This window comes from Tursiops truncatus, chromosome 15, assembly GCF_011762595.2.
Source record: "Tursiops truncatus isolate mTurTru1 chromosome 15, mTurTru1.mat.Y, whole genome shotgun sequence".
In the NCBI taxonomy this organism is placed as follows: domain Eukaryota; kingdom Metazoa; phylum Chordata; class Mammalia; order Artiodactyla; family Delphinidae; genus Tursiops; species Tursiops truncatus.
In genome coordinates this window covers 60,645,828-60,660,129 of record NC_047048.1, presented here as the reverse complement: position 1 = coordinate 60,660,129, position 14,302 = coordinate 60,645,828, and positions in this window count along the sequence as shown.

The window sequence follows — 14,302 nt, the reverse complement described above, 5'->3', positions numbered from 1 at the left end:
ACCTGTGTCCCCTGCATTGGCAGGTGTATTCTTAACCACTGCGCCACCAGGGAAGTCCCTCCATTCTTATTTTCTTATGAACGATGCTACAACTGAATTTTATATACCATTTTACATGTGGGGGAGTGTATTTATAAGGTAAACGTGGATGTGGAGTTGCTGGGTCAAAGAATATGTGCATGTATCAAAGAATATAGAAGGAATAAAGCAAAAAGCCCCTCTGCCCTGTCTCCCATTACTCAGTTCCCCCACTGCCCTCCTCCAACAGGTAACCCCTGCTGTTAGTTTCTTAGTTATCCTTCCAGAGAGTTTTTCCCCCACAGGTAAGCAATACGAATTTTAGTTTTTACTCTTTTTTTGTTGTTTACACAGATGATTATACACTATACACATTATTGTTAATATATCTTGGAGATCTTTCCATGTCAGTACATAAAGGGACTGCATCGTTTTCTGTGGCTACAATATATTCTGATATGTGGATGGGTTATAACCAGCATTTACAATTTTGATAAATAGTGTTCTCCAGAGAACAGAACCAGCAGTGTGTGTGTGTGAGTGTGAGAGAGAGAGACAGAGAGAGAGAGGACTGATTTATTTTAAAGGATTGGCTCACAGGATTGTGGAGGCTTGATAAATCTAAAATCTGTAGAGGAGGCTGGCTGGCTGGAGACCCAGGGAAGAGTTTCAGATCCAGTCCAAAGGCAGTCTGCTGGCAGAATTCCTTGCTTGGAGGAGGTGGGGGAGTCCATTTTTGGTCTAATAAGACCTTCAACTGATTGGATGAGGCCCACCCACATTACAAAGGGGAACTGCTTTTCTCTGGTTTAAAGTCCACTGATTTAAATGTTAATCTCATCTCAAAAACACCTTTATAGAAACATCCAGAGTAATGTTTGATCAAACATCTGGGCACAGTGGCTCAGCCAAGTTAACGCACAAACCAAACCTTGACAGTGCCAAACCGACCTCTTCAGAGATTGTTCCAATTTATATAAGATTACTGCCCACACGTCCCAAAGAAGAGCAAATCAGTGCCTTTGGACAGAACTTCCAAATGTGTCCATGAGGTTTCATTTGCCTGACACCATGGGAATCTAATATAAAAAGAATTCACAGAATGTCAGAACAGGAAGCTACCTAAAGTGCAATCTAGTTAAATCCATTTGCATTACAGATGGGGAAACTGAGACTAGAGATCGAAACTGGCTGCTGGCCAGTGGTCTGTGCTGCCTTGTGAACCATGGGGTCTGCTTGGTTCCGAAACGGGATCCTGAAAGACCTGAGGGGGATCAGCCCAGCAAGCAGTCCAGGGTTGGTCCGTGTCAGATGCTCTGCGAGAGCTGTACCTGGCTTGCCTGGGCGGATTCTGACCAAGGAGCTCCTGGCCCTGCCCAGTTCAGGCTCTCCTGCCCAACTGGACCGGCGCAGTGGCTTTGTGATGGCCCCTCCCCAGTCTTCAATTTCCCAGCTTCTACAGCGTGGCCTGGCCCTACATGAGCATTCTCACGGGCGAGACTCATGTCGGCCGACAGATCGAAAGGCTCACGGTTCTGCTGGGGGCCTGGGTAAAGTGTAGATGCCCTGCACACCAAGCCCCATGGTCTGGCCCTGCCTGTGTCTCCCAGGGCTCCATCTCCCGTGCTTCCTGGCGGTGTCCCGTGCCTCCTGGCGGCATCCCGTTGTACCGCAGCGTCTGGTCCACCATGAGGCCATTTGCCTCTTCTCCCCTCGGGCTGCAGTGCTTCCCCCATGCTTCAGGATGTAGCGGCCAGGACAGGTCTGAGGGCCTCCTCTGACAGCTCCAGGTCTCAGGTCTTCATATCTCTGCGGCAGGGGCCAGGAGAGCAGGCTGTGGAGTTAGACCTCTTGGGTTCTTTTCCTGGCCCCTCTGCTCACTGCCTCTGTGACCTCAGGCAAGTGCCTAACCTCTCAGAACCTTAGTTTCCTCGTTTTAAAGTGGGTATAGTTCTCACCTCACAAGGTTATTGGACAGATCACTTAGCACAATGTCTGCTCAATTAATGGTGAGCTCTTCATTATCAAATTATTGTAATTGTTTCCAGAATTCTTTTTCCCACTAGCATGTGAGCTTCTTGGTAAGAGGCTTTTCAGCTCAATAACCCCAACACCTGGCATCAGTCAGCTGTACTCCTCCCCACCCCCAGCGGATAACAGGGTAATAGGCCCCGTTGTTACTTGAAATGAGGCTGAGTAGACCCTCCATGCAGGACTGTTAACAAACCTGCGTGGCTTCAGAAGAATAAATCTGGGGAAGTTGGTTTGACTGTTGGTCAATTGTAACATGGATTAGAGATAAGTCTTTACCGTGAGGGGGGCTGGGCTGGGCACCCGTCTTCCAAGAGCAGTTGAATGCCTTGCTCACAAACATTCTCGGAGCGCCTCCTATGGGCCGGAGCTCCGCTGGGCCCTGTGGGAGCAGGTGATAGCTGTGCACACAGATAGATGACCCTTTCTTTTCAGCGACCTTATTTCTGTGCAAGAGGAGGTTATATCCTCAGTTCCATTTGCTGCAGTTCAGATCCCATTATGAACTCCAGGAACTACTTCGGTCCCTTGGTTGTATTGGAATTTCGTCAGCATTGATCAGGGCCATGGACTGCGGGGCAGGGATTTTGACGCAATGCTGGCAGGTTTGAGCAGATTCTTTCTCACTGTTAGCACTTCATCTTTGTACTGATCCCCTCTTGTTCCTATTCTGCTTAGAAATCCGCTGTCCATTAGCCTAGTCTTTGGCTGCAGGTTATTCTTATTTTATATTTTATTTACTTTTGGAGCATGGTGTTCATTAAGATGGCGGTGGTCAGGCCAAGAGGAGATCAACCAGAAATACCTGTATTCTTTCCCTGGAGGACAAAGGCTGTCCTGGTTGGGTTGGGGGAGGCGTTCACTGTTCAGTTCTGACACTGTTGATTCTTTTTACTCTGGTGGTGTTAAAAACAAATAAGCAAACAAACAGGTCATGAAAGGAGAACCCCCAAATAGTACAAGTGGTCAGCTGCTCCCCAGTGGGACCAGCTGCCTCACATATGAGCAATTGCTAGAGTGTAGAAATGGCCGTTCCAAAAGGCCGCCTAACAACACATATTTTCCTGAGCACATTTGGTCTTTTCTAGATTTTTTTTTTTTTTTTTTTTACGTTTGCCGTGTTTCACAAAGGCATTTGAGAATTTCTGTGAAAAGTACTGTAGGTAGTGCCTGATGGATGATACCTTATACCTGGACAGTACTATACTTTTTTTTTTCTTTTTTTGGCCATGCCACGTGGCTTGCGGGATCTTAGTTCCCCAACCAGGGATTGAACCCGCACCCTCTGAAGTGAAAGCCCTGGACTGCCAAGGAATTCCCTATATTTTGTTTTTTTGAGGGGACTCATTTTTTTTCATTTTAAAATTTTATTTAATTATTTATTTATTCGTTGGCTGTGTTGGGTCTGTTGCTGTGCTCAGGCTTTTCTCTGGTTGCCATGAGCGGGCGCTACTCTTCGTTGCTGTGCTGGGGCTACTCTTCGTTGCTGTGCGCAGGCTTCTCATCGTGGTGGCTTCTCTTGTCGTGGAGCATGGGCTCTAGGCGTGGGGGCTTCAGTAGTTGTGGCACACGGGCTCAGTAGTGTGGCTCGCGGGCTCTAGAGCACAGGCTCAGTAGTTGTGGCACACGGGCTTAGTTGCTCCACGGCATGTGGGATTTTCCCGGACCAGGGCTCGAACCCATGTTCCCTGTGTTGGCAGGCGGATTCTTAACCACCGTGCCACCACGGAAGCCAAAGAGTTAAATTTATTAAGGCATAGTTTACATACAGTAAAATTCACCCTTTATAAGTGTACAGTTCAATGAGTTTTGAAAAATGTATACAGTTGTGTAACCACCACTGTTATCAACATATAAAATATTTCCATCACCCCAGAAAATCCCCTCATGAGTCTTTATAGTCAGTCCCCTCCCCTCACTCCTAGTCCTGGAAACCACTGACCTGATCCCTTTCCCCACAGTTTACCTTTCTCAGAATGTTGTATAAATGAAATAATTCAGTATGTAGCCTTGTGTGGCTAGCTTCTTCCACTTAGCATAATGTATTTCAGATTCATCTATGTTGTTGACATGTCAGTAGTTTTTTCCTTTTTATCCGTGGCTTATGTTCCATAGTATAGATACATCCCAGTTTATAAATCTGTTTACCAGTGACCAATGGAGTAGGTTGTTTCTTGCTTTGGTGATTATGCATAGAGAACAGCATTCATTCCTTCACACACACCATCTTGTTTGAAGCTCAGGACACCCTGAGAGTTGGGTATTGTTACACCAGTATCTGAGAAAAAGGACACATCAAGGGTTACACTGCATGAGGTCACATGGCAACAATTGGAATTTTGGTCTTCTAACTCCCAACTAGAAAGGATTTTTGTTTGGTTTTTACCAAGATACAATTCATATTCCATAAAGTTCCAATTAGAAAGGTTTTAACAGAACTTACCTAAATTAAGAAGTATTACAAAAATCAAACCCCCACTGAAACATCTCCATGAATGTTTTACTTCTCAGCCTGTGTTAAAACAGGAGGAATCTTAAAATATCATCTCTCGATCCAAATGAGGCTCTTTCAAACCATGGGTAACCCAATGATGAATACAATGTACTAGTCCAAAATAAACTAAAATTAATATAGCAAATAATTGAAAATAATCTAGTATCAGGCAATAAGAGATTCGTTATACACATTATGGTGTGTGCATGTAACGGAGGAGCATGTAGCCATTGAAATGGGTATTGAAGACAATGAAAGGATCATGGTCATGATGTGTTGCTTAAAAAAGCCAGGCTATGGGCTTCCCTGGTGGCGCGGTGGCTGAGAGTCCGCCTGCCGATGCAGGGGACACGGGTTCGTGCCCCAGTCCGGGAAGATCCCACATGCCGCGGACGTCTGGGCCCGTGAGCCATGGCCGCTGAGCCTGCGCGTCCGGAGCCTGTGCTCCGCAACGGGAGAGGCCACAACAGTGAGAGGCCCGAGTACCGAAAAAAAAAAAAAAAAAAAAGTCAGACTACAAAACAATAAGATCAAGGTGAACCTACTCTTGTAAAAAATGTCTACATAGAAATAAACTAGTAAGTAGATAAAATGGGTATAAACGTAAACATTAAGCAACTGTACTCCAATAAAAACTAATTCAAAAAAATTTTAAATTAAGGGAAAACATTATCAGTGGTAATTTCCAGGTCATGGAATTACAGGGTTTGAATTTTTTCTTTTGTTTATCTGTAGTTTCTAAGTTTTTCAATGTAAGCATCCATTAGTGTGCTCTGTTTATAGAGATAATACATGAAAGGTGCACAGTTAAAAAATTCCAAGAGAACTTCTCTACCTGCCCAGATTGCTAAGAACATCGATTATTTTTGGTAAAAATATATTTTTTTCAACCAAAACAACTAAACTTCCTCCACCCCAACTACCTGAATTATTTCTAGATGCTTGTCCCTAATGAGGCCCTGGTGACTCCCTGGGGCTGATCTGGGCCCATAACCTGGGCCTTGTCTTCACTCCTCTGGCAGGTGGTCCCACTTCTCACCTGTGGCCCCTCCGGGGCCAGCTCCTCAACACTTCTTTTCATTTCTGCTGCACTAGGTCAGACCCTGAGCCCTGACAGGAGGTTCAGAAAAGCTTTAGTCAGATCACTACTTTCATAAAGAGAGGGAAGAAAGAGAGAGGGGAAGGGGGGTGGGCAGGGAGGGAGGAAGGAAATAGAGAAAAGCTTTAGTCCTTTCCCTCCCAGAGCTTACATTACCTCCTTTGATACTTCCTGCTAATGTGGTAGAATGAGTCTGAGCTTTGGAGTCAGATTTGGTTTCAAATCCGTCTCTTAACCATCTGTGTTCACGGGTGAGAATATTTTGACCTCTTGCTGTGCGCGAGCTCCTGGGCTAAGTAGTGTGTGGCCCTGAGGAGGGTCGCTTCCCTTCTCCTCTCCAGTTCATCTGTAAAATGGAGATAGTGTCGACCTCGCAGGGTAACTGTGAGGACTGAATGAGGTGCTCTCTGTGGGGCATGGAGCCCAAGGCCTGCTTCACAGCCTGCACTGTCATCCCCTCACTAACTTAGTACTAAGCCCGGTATTCAGAGAAAAGGGGAAACGAAACCCATTCATTGGCAGTAGGTAGCCGCCTCCACCCATGATATTCTCACCCCGGGACTCAATGAGTGGCTAGACTAGTTGTTCTCAAAGTGCAGTCCCAGGACCCACAGTATGAGCATCACCCGGAAACCCACTAGAAATTCAGGTTCTTGGGCCCTGCTCTAGACCTACTGGGTCAGGAACTCTGAGGGTGTGACCCGGTGCTCTACGTGGTAACCAGCCCTTGGAGGGTGACTGTGATGCACGCTTGCATTTGAGAGCCACTGGGCTACACCATCCCCTGCGTTTGAGAGACTGCTTACTACGTCTTTAATAAACACAGGGTCTTGCCAGCCCGCTGGGCCCCTCCAAGATCCTGCCTCTGTTAACAGAGATGCCTCTGGATTGGGTTGTGGAGCCTTGAAAGCCAGCCCGAAGTTAGGGACATCCCCTAAAACATCCTGGCTTCCCTTCAGGAGCACTTTGTGATTCAGCCTTGAACTCAGTGAAGAGTTTCGTACGTACGTTTCCTTAAATTGGGAGGTTCCTCGATTTTTCATCCTGCTGAATGAAGCAGGGCAGGTTTGAGACTTCACGGGTACTTTGGTCTGGGTGGCAGAGGGAAGGGGAGACAGACTCTCCCCTTTGTACTCTGGGACTTGCAGCTCAATCAGCGGTTCTCTGAGCTGCCGGCTAAGTTCCAGCAGCCCCACCTTCAAATATTCCGCCCCTTTGTCCCTTTGGGGATGGACCCTTACACGTGTTAGACCTCTCCCGTGGGTTTTTGGTTTGGAAGTGCTGGTCCCTGTGACTGTGCACAGGGCCGGGTGGTGGGGGCGCCGTAAAGGGGGAGACCGGCCGCTCACCCTTGAGGAACTGAGACCAAGCAGCTCCAGCAACACGCAGGAAGTCATAAACTGACGCGGACAGGCTGTGAGCTGCGGAGGAGCAGGAGGACACCCCAGGTGCTGGGGGCTGGGCCGGCGTCAGGGAGTGGTCGCTTTGCCCTAACAGGCCCAAAGAGGGGGGTCTCAGGGCCGCGCCTCCCCCCTAACAGGCCCAAAGAGGGGGGTCTCAGGGCCGCGCCTCCCCGTCACATGGCCTGTGTGTTGAGCGAGATGAAGAAGCTGCCTCTGGCCTCTTTGGAGAGCCCCGTTTACCTACTGTTGACTAAATAAAGGCTTAGACAGGCTTATGGAATAAGGCTGCTTTCACATCAAAGGGCTATTACAAAACAGCCTGGTGATGAGTTAAGTACAAATGAATCAGAAACAGATGGACTCAATTTCCTAGAAAATACCCCTGGGCTTCAACAAGAAGAGGGAAAGTGCGCAGCCAAAGGCATTGTGGGTTTTTGCTGATCCTAAAATACGCTCAGTGATTTTGCCTGAAACAGAGCTGAGATGTTGGGACCGTCGGGCTCCAAGTCCTTAGGAAGTCCGGCTGGCATCCTGCCAGCACATCGAGTGATCCCCAGCAGCCCCTCCCGGCTCTCCTCAGTGGCCCAGGAGGAGACGCCATCGGCTTGGTCCTGCTCTGGGTTTGCAAGCCTGGGCAGAAGAGCCAGTGAGACCTTCCTCTTCCCTGACTATAAATGCAGGAGTTAATGTAGATGATCTCTAAAGGCGTTTTCAGCACGGGTGTTCCGTGAGTAATAATAATGGTGATAATTGCCAACCTTCACTGAGTGATTCCTTATGCCAGGCACTGCTGCATTAAGGGCTTTATATACCTTGGCTTGTTTCATTGCTTTTAGCAGCCCTGAGTTAGCACTATAATTATCTCCATTGTACAGATAAGGAAACTGAGGCTCAGAGAGTTAAATAGCTTGCCCAAATGCCCACAGCTGGTATGTGGTAGAGTCTGGATTTTAACCAAGTGATGAGGCATCTTTTGGTGATTTCTAGCCTGTCAATTCCTAGGTTTCTATTCTTGTGGCAACTTTCTAGTTCCTGGGTTGGTACTGAATAGTCTCCTCTCTGCCCGAGGCTGTCCATTCTCTAAGAAGTCTTTAGAACCTAGCCAAGGTAAGCCAAAAACACAACTTGCCCTTGCTTACCCTCTGCTCCCCCAGCCTCTTACGTGCCTGTGTTAGAAGCTAGGGACGCACAGCGTTGTTCTCAGGGAGATGGGCAGCGACTCCAGGGCAGTGTGATAGATGCCCACTGGAGGAGGTGGGCAGTACATGCCCTAGGAGCCCGGATGGAGCCTTCGGCCCTGTGGACGAGGCCCCAGCAGGAGTGAAGCAGTCTGGTGAGTGGGGGTTGAAGGCACTGCTGTGGGCAATGGCGCTCCCCCTTTGCAGGGAGGTGGGAAGTCGCGTGGCGCTTGTGGAAGAACTGGATGTAGTTTAAGATGAAGGAGCCCCTGGGTGGGTGCTGGGAACGGGAACAGCAGGAGAGGAGGTAGGAAGATAGTCAGGGACCAGATCCTACCAGGTGAGCCTTAGGACTTGGTCCTAAAGGGAGTCATGGACAGGGGTTAGGCAGGAGAGGGACAGGAGCATCTGTGCCCTGCCTCCCAGCCTGGCCCCCCTCACAGCGGTCTCCCAGTTCGAGTGGGAGTGGAAGTTTTAAGGGCAGGGGTGTGTCCAGTGCAGCCCATAGCAAGCACTCAATCAGTGTTCACCTAACATCCAGCACCCACAAGAAAAGCCAGGTCCCCTGACTTGGGTCAGCTAGAACAGTCTAGAAAGCAAGCGTCTGGGCAGTGGTTAACCCTGGCTGCAGGTGGGGAATGTTTGAAAACCCCTGGCCCTTGAGTCAGGATCTCTGCAGCAGAGGGGAGAGCTGCTCAAATCGTTGCAGTGTCTGGCCAGGGTTGGAATCACTGACAGCCTTCACTGTGCATCAGAATCTCCCTGGGCACTTGCCTTGCCCCAGCCTAGACCTGTGAACTCAGCGTGGGACAGAGCGGGCAAGGCATCTGTGTGTTCTCACAGGTTTCCTGGGTGATTCTAATGTACATGTAATGTTGAGAACCCTTGATCCTGTCACTTGGATATATTTGCCTTGGCTTCTAAAGTAGGCCTGAGTCCTGGTGGGTCAGTACTGATTAGAGATTGATCAGAAGGGTGACCCAGGTGCAGCTGGAAACCCTTCTCGTGAAGCAGCGATTGTTTGATGACTCTCTGCCACTCTTGGGGGCATAGAGAATAGAAATAAGAGCAGTTTCAGAGTGTCTTACAGAACGCCATCCTACAGTACCCACAGTGTCCTGCTGTCAGGGCGCCTACCTGGCTGGGTGGGGCCGAGTGGCCCTTTACCTTGGCTCCCGACTCCTGGACACCACTCTCACACTCCAGGGCTCTTCTGAGCCTCTCTGTCGTGAACACTGAATAAGAATGATAAACGCGGAAGACGTATTCTGATAATTTAACTGCTCAACTTAGTGGTATGGTCAGAGGATAAAGGGACTCGAGTGACAGCCTGAGGGGTTCTGATTGCACACAACGAGAAATCATTCAGTTCTTCGTGTAACAAATATTTACCGAGGGTCTGTTTTGTACCAAGCATTGTGCAAGGACTTGAGGACATCATGGTGAGTAAAACCAACCTCTCAGGCTTACTCTCCCTGAGGAGACAGGCAGTAGACAGGTGAAGAAGTACACAACTAACTTGTAATATGGGTTAGGATGGGAACAATTTTCATGCAAGGATAGGAAAGAATGTTGGGGGGGGGTGGTTCTCGTGGTCTCTCTGAGGTGACAAGGAACCTCATCTTGCAGGGTGATAGGGAGCCTGACATGTAATGAATGGAAGGGAGAAGGGGTGGCATGTGCAAAGGCCCTGAGGCATGCTTGGTGTGTTTGAGAAACAAGGAAGCCAGAGTGGTTGCAGAAGGAGAGCAAGGGGGAGTGTGATGAGGGCCAAGGGTAGCAGGGCCCAGGCACAAGGGTCTGTGATAAAGAATCCAGTTCTTCAGCAGGAGGGCCGCATCAGGGTTTGAGTGATGGAAAGTGAGAAGAACATGGAATATCATCTGCATTTTGAAAATGTGGGCTTTGAGTTTGAACTCCCATGTGACCTGGGGCAAGTCACCTCCCCCTGGGGCCCCCAGTTTTCCTTTGTGGGAGGATTGGCCACATGGTCCTTGTCTAGCTATGTCTAGTGAGGTATCCTGGGAGCCTCCAGCTGTCTGTACATAAACTGAAGATAAAGAAGTGCCGACTACTGGCATGGCCGTGACACTGAAAACGCTTTGGAATCTGTGTCACTGTCATTTGTTCATAATTGAGTGAAGTTGTCGCTCTTCTAGACTCAGCTGTCATCCCCAGGGCAGGCGACCCGTAAATACTGATTTACCGAGGCTGAGCCGGCCTTATTTCAAGCTATCCCAGGAGAAATGTGTGAAGTGGCTGGGGGGTGGGGGCGGGAGGGTGGGCTGGAGGCACTGTGGTTGTGGAGCTGGTGGCTGACAGTGGCTGGGGTGAGGGCGGGCGCTGGGCAGGTGTCGTATTTTATGAATGATTTCCTGACAGGTAGAGAGTCTGACTCAGCTGGCAGCCTCCCGTGGGTTGGTGTGTGGGGCCTGCTTTTCCGGAGCCAAATGCTAATCTGCCGGGGGCAGCTGGCTCCAGGGAAGGAAGGGCCTCCAGCTCGGTGGGCTGGGGAGGGCAACTGTGCATCTTTGGCGGTTTTTCTCCCCCAGAGCTTTTCTTAGCTTGTCCGGGGTGGGTCGTGGGGAGGGAGCAGGCCTCACCCGGTCTCTCTCCTCCTCCTCTTCCTTTTCCTTCCCCCCATTTCCTCCCCTCCACACTCCTCCTCAGAGGCCTGCCGTCAGCAGCTTTCATCTACACTGCCCGCCTCACTGCCTGCAGCAGATGTGCGCCCACCCGTAGGAGGGGTGAAGGGGTGAAGGCTGCTTCCCAAGCACCCCTCCACCCAGCGGCCCCTGCAGTCAGGAGGCTCTTGGGGGGTGGGGCTGGGGGCCAAGCTCTCAGAAAACTCGGGGCAGCAGAAGTGAGGAGGGATTCTGCCCCGAGAATTCCATCCCTCTCTCTACCATTCCCCGCCGCACCCCCCACCCCCCCGCCGCCCCATCAGGGAAACCATCCCGAGAGAAGCCCTGTGCTTGTGCCAGCGTTGGGGAGGATTTTCAAGCCTGTCTCAAAGGCTGGCAGAGAATGTGTGTTTCTGAGTTAGGGTGTATTTGCCATCACAGAGGGAGACAGGAAGGGAGTCCACCGAGTGTCTGACCACCTACAGGGCATCGGGAAGGCCTGTCAGGGGCCCAGGAGGAGCTTTCCATCCCAGGGACACCTTATTTCACTGAATTCCTACTACAGTGTTAAGAAGCATCTATTATTTCCCCCATTTTACAGATGAGGAAATAGGCTCAGAGAGGGAAATGTATTTGCCCAAAGTCACACAGCAATTAAGTGGGGGAGTGAGGCTTCAAACCAGTCTGCCCAGCCCCAAAGCCATTCCTTAGACTTACTTCCAGCCTCTTGGAGAGAAAGCCTGTGAAGAAAGTGAATTGGGAGGAAGGGTCCCTCTTATTGGTGAGAAGTTGGGGATACGGGAGTCAGGGACTTGAGTCTAACCTGCCTTGTAGTACTGGGTAAACTGTGCCCTGTCTGTGCTCCTCTGTTACGCCATCTGGACCAGGAGAGGTTTAAACTAGCTGCTTTTGAGATCCCTGCTCTGTGCCAGAGTTTTCCTCCTGAAACCACCTTGCCAAGGCCCAGAGTTGTGAAAGGGGCTGGACGCTGGCTGGCCTGAGAGTCTTGGCCAGCTGTGGCCACCAGGGCACCTACCTCCCCGTGGGTCTTCAGCTTTCCCTGTAAGGCTCACTCAGTTCAGGGAAGGAGAGGCGCTGCTGGCCCCAACCCCAGCTTGGCCTGGAAGGGTTGGCGACTTTGGCCTGCCCAGGCCTCAAAGAACTGGACATAACCCACGTTCTGCCTCTGTCCTAAGGGTTCGGGGTGATGGGACACGCACGCACGCGCGCACGCACCCACCCTGCTTCCTCCCTCTCAGGTGTTAATTAGATTGGGCCTCCTGTAATCATTAACACTTGGCAATTTGCAGGCTACTGACTGCAGGCAGTGGGGGCGGAGGGAAGCAGGCAGCCTCTGGAGGGCAGAGGAAATCTAGCTGCTGAGAAGCATCTGGGTCACCGTCTCCTCCTCCCAGGCTTGTCTGCAGGCCGAGTCAGGCTTGCCCCCTGGTCCTGGTCTTTGTGTCACACCCCAGGAAGAGGCCCCACCCTGCTAGCCCAGAGTGGGCAGAGTAGCAAGGGTGGCCGGTGATGCTGGAAATAAGATGGAACCAGTTGGCAGGTTTAAACACATTGGTGGCTGGATGCCCTGTCGCTGTTACCTTGGGGGAACATCTCTAGTTCCTGTCGCTGTTACCTTGGGGGAACCAACGTGCCAGCTTCCTCCTTCCAGACCTACCCTTACTGCCTGGGGGCCCGTGGGCAAGTTGCTCACCCCTCCTTGCCTCGGTTTCCTCATCTGTGAAATGGGGGCAGTGGCTATTCTGGGGCTGTGGGAGGAGTACATGGAGCCAAGTGTGTGTTCTTGGCGCCCATGGTGAGCCGGTTGGTGACAGCCATCGCTGCTGGGGTAGCTGTTGTTGTGGCAGGCGTGACACCTCGCCCAGTCCCCCTCTTGCTGCTCTGGAATGGAGACAACCACCTCCCTCGTCCCCCCCACCCACCGACAGTGTCCTGACGGGTCTTCTGTCTGAGCACCTGAACTGTACGTGCTTCTTTCTACGTCTGTCTCCTAGATGGTGCAGTCCTAGAATTCTGGGGCTGTGCACTCCACAGCCGACACCCATTCTTGTTGGTGGACTTTTTTTTTTTTTAAAGAGACAGGTGAATATATGATCCAATTTTTTTTTTTAATTTTATTTATTTATTTATTTTTGACTGTGTTGGGTCTTCGTTTCTGTGCGGAGAGCTTTCTCTAGTTGCGGCGTGCGGGGGCCACTCTTCATCGCGGTGCGCGGGCCTCTCACTGTCGCGGCATCCCTTGTTGAGGAGCACAGGCTCCAGACGCGCAGGCTCAGTAGTTGTGGCTCACGGGCCTAGTTGCTCCGCGGAGTGTGGGATCTTCCCAGACCAGGGCTTGAACCCGTGTGCCCTGCATCGGCAAGCGGATTCTCAACCACTGTGCCACCAGGGAAGCCCCTGGATGGACATTTTGACAGTCTCAGCAGGGGGAGGACAGGAGGCAGGGCTCGTCCAGCTGGGACTCCTCTGCACTGCCCCCTCTACCTGGGTTCTTCTTCCAGGTGGTGTGGCCACTTCATAAACCCTGTAGCACCAGGAGAAGGAGAATGTTGGCCTTGGGAAGGAGCCGAGCCGGGCTGGCCGGGGCTGCAGCTCATGCAGTTCCTCTTCCTTTCACACCTGCCACATCCTGAGCCGTGGTTTCTGTTCCTTTGTGAGAGCTGATAAACCTGTGAGCCACTCCCATCGCACCTCCCCCAGCCTAGCTTTGTAGAAGGCCCCAAACCTCGGAGGTGCCTGGTATGTGGTTGCTGGATACCTGCTCATGGGGTGGGGTTTTCTTCCCCAGGCACCAACAGGGTAGAGAGGAGAGCCGGTTAAGTAACAGCCCCCACATCACCGAAGACATCCTGAAATGCAGCTCTGCCGGCTTCCGCCCTTGAGGTGTGAAGTACTGGGCTTACACGGACACAGATCAGAGGTGAAATCGGGGTGAGGAGCTGGGTTCAGAACTCTTTGGGGGCGCACAATGCTCTCAGCGCCTCCAAGCCCCCGCACCTTGGTGACAGCTCTAATCAGCAGGTAGCCGTGAGGGCCAGGACAGACCGTGGGTACAGGTGCAGCTGCTGCATGGCTGACTCTGCCTGTTGGGCTGCACTTGGGAGCCTCCTGTGTGGCCTAGGGCGGTGTCAGGACAGCCTGTATACTCTCTGAGCCCCTGCTGTTCTGCAGGCATCCTGGAGATGCCAAGATCCGATCCAACCAACGCTCCTGGGCATCTGCTACACAGCAGGCACTGGTCCTCTGAGGTGGCTGGTGCAGCCCTGTCCTGGGAAACCCCAGGGTGGACACAGGACCCGACGCAGGTGATTCAGAACGGTTTGAAGAGAGGGTTGGGTACCTTGAGTGGGGACAGCCAACTAGCCACAGGGCCGTGCGTGCGTCACCTGGTCCTGTGCCTCAGTTTCCCCATCTGTCAGGCCGTCCTGCACGAT